Source organism: Eptatretus burgeri, chromosome 4, assembly GCF_056783735.1.
Source record: "Eptatretus burgeri isolate ZD-2024b chromosome 4, Ebu_testis_v1, whole genome shotgun sequence".
Lineage (NCBI taxonomy): Eukaryota > Metazoa > Chordata > Myxini > Myxiniformes > Myxinidae > Eptatretus > Eptatretus burgeri.
In genome coordinates, this window is record NC_140964.1 from 17,005,643 (window position 1) to 17,017,760 (window position 12,118).

Below are 12,118 nucleotides of genomic sequence, written 5' to 3' on the forward strand. Positions count from 1 at the left end.
TCGAGAACGCACTCTCAGGAACCACAGCGTGGGAACACACTCACAGGAACCCCAGCACGGTAACGCACTCACAGGAACCCCAGTGTGAGAACACACTCGCAGGAACCCCAGCACGGTAACGCACTCACAGGAACCACAGCGTGGGAACACACTCACAGGAAACCCCAGCACAGGAACGTACTCATAGGAACTTCATCACGGGAACGCACTCATAGGATCCCCAGCATGGGAAGGCACTCACACGAACCCAGGACGGGAACGCACTTACAGGAAACCCAGCACAGGAACGCACTCATAGGAACTTCATCACGGGAACGCACTCATAGGATCCCCAGCATGGGAAGGCACTCACACGAACCCAGGACGGGAACGCACTCACAGGATCCCCAGCATGGGAAGGCACTCACACGAACCCAGCACGGGAACGCACTCACAGGAAACCCCAGCACAGGAACGCACTCATAGGAACTTCATCACGGGAACGCACTCATAGGAACCCCAGCACGGGAACGCACTCACAGGAACCCCAGCACGGGAATGCACACACAGGAACCCTAGCACGGGAACACACTCACAGGAACCCCCAGCGTTGGAAAGCACTCACAGGAACCCCAGCGTGGGAAGGCACTCAGGGACCCCATCATGGGAACGCACTCACAGGAACCCCAGCTCGGGAACGCACTCACAGGAAACCCCAGTGTGGGAACGGACTCACAGGAACCCCAGCATGGGAACGCACTCACAGGAACCCCAGTGTGGGAATGCACTCACAGGAACCCCAGTGTGGGAATGCACTCACAGGAACCCAGCACGGTAACGCACTCACAGGAACCCCAGCGTGAGAACACACTCGCAGGAACCCCAGCACGGTAATACACTCACAGGAACCACAGCGTGGGAACACACTCACAGGAACCCCAGGACGGGAACGTACTCACAGGATCCCCAGCATGGGAAGGCCCTCACACGAACCCAGCACGGGAACGCACTCATAGGAACTTCATCACGGGAACGCACTCATAGGAACCCCAGCACGGGAACGCACTCACAGGAACCCCAGCACGGGAATGCACACACAGGAACCCCAGCACGGGAACACACTCACAGGAACCCCATCGTTGGAAGGCACTCACAGGAACCCCAGCGTGGGAATGCACTCACAGGAACTCCAGCACGGGACAAAGTCACAGGAACCCCAGCGTGGGACACATTCACAGGAACCCCAGCGTGGGACACATTCACAGGAACCCAAGCACGGGACACACTCACAGGAACCCCAGCGTGGGACACACTCACAGGAACCCCAGCACGGGACACATTCACAGGAACCCCAGCGTGGGACACACTCACAGGAACCCCAGCACGGGACACATTCACAGGAACCCCAGCATGGGACACACTCACAGGAACCCCAGCACGGGAACACACTCACAGGAACCCCAGTGTGGGAACACACTCACAGGGACCCCAGTGTGGGAACGCACTCACAGGAACCCCAGCACGGGAACACACTCACAGGAACCCCAGTGTGGCAACACACTCACAGGGACCCCAGTGTGGGAACACACTCACAGGGACCCCAGTGTGGGAACGCACTCACAGTGACCCCAGTGTGGGAACGCACTCACAGGGACCCCAGTGCGGGAATGCACTCACAGGGACCCCAGTGCGGGAATGCACTCACAGGGACCCCAGTGCGGGAACGCACTCACAGGGACCCCAGTGCGGGAACGCACTCACAGGGACCCCAGTGCAGGAACGCACTCACAGGGACCCCAGTGCGGGAACGCACTCACAGGGACCCCAGTGCGGGAACGCACTCACAGGGACCCCAGTGCAGGAATGCACTCACAGGGACCCCAGTGCGGGAACGCACTCACAGGGACCCCAGTGCGGGAACGCACTCACAGGGACCCCAGTGCGGGAACGCACTCACAGGGACCCCAGTGCAGGAACGCACTCATAGGGACCCCAGTGCGGGAACGCACTCACAGGGACCACAGTGCGGGATTGCACTCACAGGGACCCCAGAGTGGGAACGTACTCACAGGGACCACAGTGCGGTAACGCACTCACAGGGACCCCAGTGCGGGAACGCACTCACAGGGACCCCAGTGCGGGAACGCACTCACAGGGACCCCAGTGCGGGAACGCACTCACAGGGACCCCAGTGCGGGAACGCACTCACAGGGACCCCAGTGCGGGAACGCACTCACAGGGACCCCAGTGCGGGAACGCACTCATGGGAACCCCAGTGTGGGAACGCACTCACAGGGACCCCAGTGCAGGAACACATTCACAGGAACACCAATGTGGGAACGCACTCACAGGAACACCAGTGTGGGAACGCACTCACAGGGACCCCAATGTGGGAACGCACTCACAGGAACCCCAGTGTGGGAACAGACTCACAGGAACCCCAGCATGGGACACACTCACAGGGACCCCAGTGTGGGAACACACTCACAGGAACCCCAGCATGGGAACACACTCACAGGAACCCCAGCATGGGAAACACTCAGAGGAACCCCAGCGTGGGACCACACTCATAGGGACCCCCGTGCGGGAACGCACTCACGGGGGACCCCAGTGCGGGACTGAACTCACAGCGACCCCAGTGTGGGAACACACTCTCAGGGAGCCCAGTGTGGGAACGCACTCACACGGAGCCCAGTGTGGGAACGCACTCACAGGGTCCCCAGTGCGGGAACGCACTCACAGGGTCCCTCATAGGGACCCCAGTGCGGGAACGCACTCACAGGGACCCCAGTGCGGGAACGCACTCACAGGGAACCCAGTGCGGGAACGCACTCACAGGGACCACAGTGCTGGAACGCACTCATGGGAACCCCAGAGTGGGACACACTCAGGAACCCCAGTGTGGGAACGCACTCACAGGGACCCCAGTGTGGGAACGCACTCACAGGGACCCCAGTGTGGGAACGCACTCACAGGGACCCCAGTGTGGGAACACACTCACAGGGACCCCAGTGCGGGAACACACTCATCGGAACCCCATTGCAGGAACGCACTCACAGGGATCCCATTGCGGGAACGCACTCACAGGGACCACAGTGCGGGAACGCACTCACAGGGACCACAGTGCGGGAACGCACCCACAGGGACCACAGTGCGGGAACGCACTCACAGGGACCACAGTGCGGGAACGCACTCACAGGGACCACAGTGCGGGAACACACTCACAGGGACCACAGTGCGGGAACGCACCCACAGGGACCACAGTGCGGGAATGCACTCACAGGGACCACAGTGCGGGGATGCACTGACAGTACAGGGACCCCAGTGTGGGAACGCACTCACAGGGACCCCAGTGTGGGAACGCACTCACAGGGACCCCAGTGTGGGAACGCACTCACAGGGACCCCAGTGTGGGAACACACCCACAGGGACCCAGTGTGGGAATGCACTCTCAGGGACCGCAGTGCGGGAACGCACTCACAGGGACCGCAGTGCGGGAACGCACTCACAGGAACCCCAGCACGGGAACGCACTCACAGGAACGCCAGCGTGGAAAGGCACTCACAGGAAACCCCAGCAAGGGAACGCACTCACAGGAACCCCAGCACGGGAACGCACTCACAGGAACACCAGCGTGGGAAGGCACTCACAGGAAACCCCAGCACCGGAACGCACTCAGAGGAAACCCCAGCACAGGAACGCACTCATAAGAACAACAGCACGGGAACGCACTCATCGGAACTACAGCACGGGAACGCACTCATAGGAACTACAGCACGGGAACCCACTCACAGGAACCCCAGCATGGGAAGGCACTCACAGGAACCCCAGCATGGGAAGGCACTCAGGAACCCCAGCATGGGAAGGCACTCTCAGGATCCCCAGCATGGGAAGGCACTCACACGAACCCAGCACGGGAACGCACTCACAGGAAACCCCAGCACAGGAACGCACTCATAGGAACTTCATCACGGGAACGCACTCATAGGAACCCCAGCACGGGACTGCACACACAGGAACCCCAGCACGGGAACACACTCACAGGAACCCCCAGCGTTGGAAAGCACTCACAGGAACCCCAGCGTGGGAAGGCACTCAGGGACCCCATCATGGGAACGCACTCACAGGAACCCCAGCTCGGGAACGCACTCACAGGAAACCCCAGTGTGGGAACGGACTCACAGGAACCCCAGCATGGGAACGCACTCACAGGAACCCCAGTGTGGGAATGCACTCACAGGAACCCCAGTGTGGGAATGCACTCACAGGAACCCAGCACGGTAACGCACTCACAGGAACCCCAGCGTGAGAACACACTCGCAGGAACCCCAGCACGGTAATACACTCACAGGAACCACAGCGTGGGAACACACTCACAGGAACCCCAGGACGGGAACGTACTCACAGGATCCCCAGCATGGGAAGGCCCTCACACGAACCCAGCACGGGAACGCACTCATAGGAACTTCATCACGGGAACGCACTCATAGGAACCCCAGCACGGGAACGCACTCACAGGAACCCCAGCACGGGAATGCACACACAGGAACCCCAGCACGGGAACACACTCACAGGAACCCCATCATTGGAAGGCACTCACAGGAACCCCAGCGTGGGAATGCACTCACAGGAACTCCAGCACGGGACAAAGTCACAGGAACCCCAGCGTGGGACACATTCACAGGAACCCCAGCGTGGGACACATTCACAGGAACCCCAGCGTGGGACACACTCACAGGAACCCAAGCATGGGACACACTCACAGGAACCCCAGCGTGGGACACACTCACAGAAACCCCAGCACGGGACACATTCACACGAACCCCAGCATGGGACACACTCACAGGAACCCCAGCACGGGAACACACTCACAGGAACCCCAGTGTGGGAACACACTCACAGGGACCCCAGTGTGGGAACGCACTCACAGGAACCCCAGCACGGGAACACACTCACAGGAACCCCAGTGTGGCAACACACTCACAGGGACCCCAGTGTGGGAACACACTCACAGGGACCCCAGTGTGGGAACGCACTCACAGTGACCCCAGTGTGGGAACACACTCACAGGGATCCCAGTGTGGGAACACACTCTCAGGGACCCCAATGCGGGAACGCACTCACAGGGAGCCTAGTGTGGGAACGCACTCACAGGGACCCCAGTGCGGGAACGCACTCACAGGGACCCCAGTGCGGGAACGCACTCACAGGGACCCCAGTGCGGGAACGCACTCACAGGGACCCCAGTGCGGGAACGCACTCACAGGGACCCCAGTGCGGGAACGCACTCACAGGGACCCCAGTGCGGGAACGCACTCACAGGGACCCCAGTGCGGGAACGCACTCACAGGGACCCCAGTGCGGGAACGCACTCACAGCAACTCCAGCACAGTAACGTACTCACAGGGACCCCAGTACGGGAACGCACTCACAGGAACCCCAGCACGGGAATGCACACACAGGAACCCTAGCACGGGAACACACTCACAGGAACCCCCAGCGTTGGAAAGCACTCACAGGAACCCCAGCGTGGGAAGGCACTCAGGGACCCCATCATGGGAACGCACTCACAGGAACCCCAGCTCGGGAACGCACTCACAGGAAACCCCAGTGTGGGAACGGACTCACAGGAACCCCAGCATGGGAACGCACTCACAGGAACCCCAGTGTGGGAATGCACTCACAGGAACCCCAGTGTGGGAATGCACTCACAGGAACCCAGCACGGTAACGCACTCACAGGAACCCCAGCGTGAGAACACACTCGCAGGAACCCCAGTGCGGGAACGCACTCACAGGGACCCCAGTGCGGGAACGCACTCACAGGGACCCCAGTGCAGGAACGCACTCATAGGGACCCCAGTGCGGGAACGTACTCACAGGGACCACAGTGCGGTAACGCACTCACAGGGACCCCAGTGCGGGAACGCACTCACAGGGACCCCAGTGCGGGAACGCACTCACAGGGACCCCAGTGCGGGAACGCACTCACAGGGACCCCAGTGCGGGAACGCACTCACAGGGACCCCAGTGCGGGAACGCACTCACAGGGACCCCAGTGCGGGAACGCACTCACAGGAACCACAGCGTGGGAACACACTCACAGGAACCCCAGGACGGGAACGTACTCACAGGATCCCCAGCATGGGAAGGCCCTCACACGAACCCAGCACGGGAACGCACTCATAGGAACTTCATCACGGGAACGCACTCATAGGAACCCCAGCACGGGAACGCACTCACAGGAACCCCAGCACGGGAATGCACACACAGGAACCCCAGCACGGGAACACACTCACAGGAACCCCATCGTTGGAAGGCACTCACAGGAACCCCAGCGTGGGAATGCACTCACAGGAACTCCAGCACGGGACAAAGTCACAGGAACCCCAGCGTGGGACACATTCACAGGAACCCCAGCGTGGGACACATTCACAGGAACCCAAGCACGGGACACACTCACAGGAACCCCAGCGTGGGACACACTCACAGGAACCCCAGCACGGGACACATTCACAGGAACCCCAGCGTGGGACACACTCACAGGAACCCCAGCACGGGACACATTCACAGGAACCCCAGCATGGGACACACTCACAGGAACCCCAGCACGGGAACACACTCACAGGAACCCCAGTGTGGGAACACACTCACAGGGACCCCAGTGTGGGAACGCACTCACAGGAACCCCAGCACGGGAACACACTCACAGGAACCCCAGTGTGGCAACACACTCACAGGGACCCCAGTGTGGGAACACACTCACAGGGACCCCAGTGTGGGAACGCACTCACAGTGACCCCAGTGTGGGAACGCACTCACAGGGACCCCAGTGCGGGAATGCACTCACAGGGACCCCAGTGCGGGAATGCACTCACAGGGACCCCAGTGCGGGAACGCACTCACAGGGACCCCAGTGCGGGAACGCACTCACAGGGACCCCAGTGCAGGAACGCACTCACAGGGACCCCAGTGCGGGAACGCACTCACAGGGACCCCAGTGCGGGAACGCACTCACAGGGACCCCAGTGCAGGAATGCACTCACAGGGACCCCAGTGCGGGAACGCACTCACAGGGACCCCAGTGCGGGAACGCACTCACAGGGACCCCAGTGCGGGAACGCACTCACAGGGACCCCAGTGCAGGAACGCACTCATAGGGACCCCAGTGCGGGAACGCACTCACAGGGACCACAGTGCGGGATTGCACTCACAGGGACCCCAGAGTGGGAACGTACTCACAGGGACCACAGTGCGGTAACGCACTCACAGGGACCCCAGTGCGGGAACGCACTCACAGGGACCCCAGTGCGGGAACGCACTCACAGGGACCCCAGTGCGGGAACGCACTCACAGGGACCCCAGTGCGGGAACGCACTCACAGGGACCCCAGTGCGGGAACGCACTCACAGGGACCCCAGTGCGGGAACGCACTCATGGGAACCCCAGTGTGGGAACGCACTCACAGGGACCCCAGTGCAGGAACACATTCACAGGAACACCAATGTGGGAACGCACTCACAGGAACACCAGTGTGGGAACGCACTCACAGGGACCCCAATGTGGGAACGCACTCACAGGAACCCCAGTGTGGGAACAGACTCACAGGAACCCCAGCATGGGACACACTCACAGGGACCCCAGTGTGGGAACACACTCACAGGAACCCCAGCATGGGAACACACTCACAGGAACCCCAGCATGGGAAACACTCAGAGGAACCCCAGCGTGGGACCACACTCATAGGGACCCCCGTGCGGGAACGCACTCACGGGGGGACCCCAGTGCGGGACTGAACTCACAGCGACCCCAGTGTGGGAACACACTCTCAGGGAGCCCAGTGTGGGAACGCACTCACACGGAGCCCAGTGTGGGAACGCACTCACAGGGTCCCCAGTGCGGGAACGCACTCACAGGGTCCCTCATAGGGACCCCAGTGCGGGAACGCACTCACAGGGACCCCAGTGCGGGAACGCACTCACAGGGAACCCAGTGCGGGAACGCACTCACAGGGACCACAGTGCTGGAACGCACTCATGGGAACCCCAGAGTGGGACACACTCAGGAACCCCAGTGTGGGAACGCACTCACAGGGACCCCAGTGTGGGAACGCACTCACAGGGACCCCAGTGTGGGAACGCACTCACAGGGACCCCAGTGTGGGAACACACTCACAGGGACCCCAGTGCGGGAACACACTCATCGGAACCCCATTGCAGGAACGCACTCACAGGGATCCCATTGCGGGAACGCACTCACAGGGACCACAGTGCGGGAACGCACTCACAGGGACCACAGTGCGGGAACGCACCCACAGGGACCACAGTGCGGGAACGCACTCACAGGGACCACAGTGCGGGAACGCACTCACAGGGACCACAGTGCGGGAACACACTCACAGGGACCACAGTGCGGGAACGCACCCACAGGGACCACAGTGCGGGAATGCACTCACAGGGACCACAGTGCGGGGATGCACTGACAGTACAGGGACCCCAGTGTGGGAACGCACTCACAGGGACCCCAGTGTGGGAACGCACTCACAGGGACCCCAGTGTGGAAACGCACTCACAGGGACCCCAGTGTGGGAACACACCCACAGGGACCCAGTGTGGGAATGCACTCTCAGGGACCGCAGTGCGGGAACGCACTCACAGGGACCGCAGTGCGGGAACGCACTCACAGGAACCCCAGCACGGGAACGCACTCACAGGAACGCCAGCGTGGAAAGGCACTCACAGGAAACCCCAGCAAGGGAACGCACTCACAGGAACCCCAGCACGGGAACGCACTCACAGGAACACCAGCGTGGGAAGGCACTCACAGGAAACCCCAGCACCGGAACGCACTCAGAGGAAACCCCAGCACAGGAACGCACTCATAAGAACAACAGCACGGGAACGCACTCATCGGAACTACAGCACGGGAACGCACTCATAGGAACTACAGCACGGGAACCCACTCACAGGAACCCCAGCATGGGAAGGCACTCACAGGAACCCCAGCATGGGAAGGCACTCAGGAACCCCAGCATGGGAAGGCACTCTCAGGATCCCCAGCATGGGAAGGCACTCACACGAACCCAGCACGGGAACGCACTCACAGGAAACCCCAGCACAGGAACGCACTCATAGGAACTTCATCACGGGAACGCACTCATAGGAACCCCAGCACGGGACTGCACACACAGGAACCCCAGCACGGGAACACACTCACAGGAACCCCCAGCGTTGGAAAGCACTCACAGGAACCCCAGCGTGGGAAGGCACTCAGGGACCCCATCATGGGAACGCACTCACAGGAACCCCAGCTCGGGAACGCACTCACAGGAAACCCCAGTGTGGGAACGGACTCACAGGAACCCCAGCATGGGAACGCACTCACAGGAACCCCAGTGTGGGAATGCACTCACAGGAACCCCAGTGTGGGAATGCACTCACAGGAACCCAGCACGGTAACGCACTCACAGGAACCCCAGCGTGAGAACACACTCGCAGGAACCCCAGCACGGTAATACACTCACAGGAACCACAGCGTGGGAACACACTCACAGGAACCCCAGGACGGGAACGTACTCACAGGATCCCCAGCATGGGAAGGCCCTCACACGAACCCAGCACGGGAACGCACTCATAGGAACTTCATCACGGGAACGCACTCATAGGAACCCCAGCACGGGAACGCACTCACAGGAACCCCAGCACGGGAATGCACACACAGGAACCCCAGCACGGGAACACACTCACAGGAACCCCATCATTGGAAGGCACTCACAGGAACCCCAGCGTGGGAATGCACTCACAGGAACTCCAGCACGGGACAAAGTCACAGGAACCCCAGCGTGGGACACATTCACAGGAACCCCAGCGTGGGACACATTCACAGGAACCCCAGCGTGGGACACACTCACAGGAACCCAAGCATGGGACACACTCACAGGAACCCCAGCGTGGGACACACTCACAGAAACCCCAGCACGGGACACATTCACACGAACCCCAGCATGGGACACACTCACAGGAACCCCAGCACGGGAACACACTCACAGGAACCCCAGTGTGGGAACACACTCACAGGGACCCCAGTGTGGGAACGCACTCACAGGAACCCCAGCACGGGAACACACTCACAGGAACCCCAGTGTGGCAACACACTCACAGGGACCCCAGTGTGGGAACACACTCACAGGGACCCCAGTGTGGGAACGCACTCACAGTGACCCCAGTGTGGGAACACACTCACAGGGATCCCAGTGTGGGAACACACTCTCAGGGACCCCAATGCGGGAACGCACTCACAGGGAGCCTAGTGTGGGAACGCACTCACAGGGACCCCAGTGCGGGAACGCACTCACAGGGACCCCAGTGCGGGAACGCACTCACAGGGACCCCAGTGCGGGAACGCACTCACAGGGACCCCAGTGCGGGAACGCACTCACAGGGACCCCAGTGCGGGAACGCACTCACAGGGACCCCAGTGCGGGAACGCACTCACAGGGACCCCAGTGCGGGAACGCACTCACAGCAACTCCAGCACAGTAACGTACTCACAGGGACCCCAGTACGGGAACGCACTCACAGGAACCCCAGCGTGGGAAGGCACTCACAGGAACCCCAGCATGGGAAGGCACTCACAGGATTCCCATCGCGAGAACGCACTCACGCGAACCCCAGCGTGGGAAGGGACTCAGGAAACCCCAGTGCGGTAACGCACTCACAGAAATCCCAGCGCAGAAACACACTCACAGTAACCCAGCATGGAAATGCACTCACAGGAACACGAGAGCAGAAACAATCTCACAGGAACCTCAGAGCAGGAACGCACTCACAGCACCCCCAGTGGGGTAACACACTCACAGGGACCCCCACCCACACCCTTCCCATCCTCGTTGAAGGTTCCCTGGTCAGAATGGCCAAATCTGTGCTCGATATGTAACAGTTGGGACACAGAGGATTCGGGTCGGGATAAAAAGCAAATTTTAACATGTAATTCGCTGCGGAACTAAAATAATTCAAAGAAAACATAAAATTGCATAAAACTCCAAAATCTTATGTCGAAGTGAAGTTTTAAAAACGCGACAAAGACAAATACATTTCCCTCTCGTTCCGTGTGGTGTAAAATTAATCGGAATAAAATACAATCATTCAAATGACTTTACCTCATGACGACGTCTTCAGATGTGTGCACATTTAAAATGTATAACAAGGCTTTCATGAGGTGAAACATTTAAAATGCACGATTGACCTCAACATTTATCGTCAAGCGAACAGAGTCCGACAACGACGAACAATGCATTTCCCATTGTTGTGCTTGTTGTTGTTTAACGAATATTTATTTTTCTTTTTTTTAAAGAAACAATTTTCATCCGAAGTCCAATAAGAGAGTGTGCGAGAACATTGAAGGAAACCTCGTTGATAAATTAAATTAAATTATTAGGTCCCGGATGGTTCCCTGTTATCTTTAAAAATATTTTTGTTCAACGTTATTTCAAAATTCCATGTCCATGACGACGCATGACGTCATCGCCGAGTGCTGAAGGAAGGGATAACTCGGTTTTCACTCCCGTTTGTTTTGGGTGGTCGCTCGACTACTGTTATTCTCAGGTTTTCCGTCTGTCTGTATGTATGTAATGGACAGCTCTGGAGGCCAGAGGAGTCAACCGATTTTGATGAAACTTGACTGGTAGGTTCATTCCAGAATCTCGTTCTTTGCTTTTGAACACCGTTGCTATGAACACCACCGTTGCATAGCAAAGGGACTTGGAAAAAAATTTAAAAATCCGAAAAATATTAAAAATATATTTTTTTTCGAAAATCTAAAATCTGATTCTGAGCTTTTATGCGCACTAAAATCAACCTCTTTGTCAAAAAATTTCAGCCCGATCCGTCAAAAACTGTATGACTCGTATGCAATTATATAGCGACCACCCATGTCACCGACCGGCTTGTTGTTTTCTTTTTCGTGATTGTCCGGGCGATGTCTCAGACATCCTTTTACCTGGGAAGCTAAAATTTGGGGACAAAAGCGAAGATGTGCTTTGGCAAAAACAATATTTTTTATTTTGTTATTAAGCAATAAGTTGATTAATTACTTAATTATTATCGATTTATTAATTACTTATTTATTTTCTTTCTCAACTG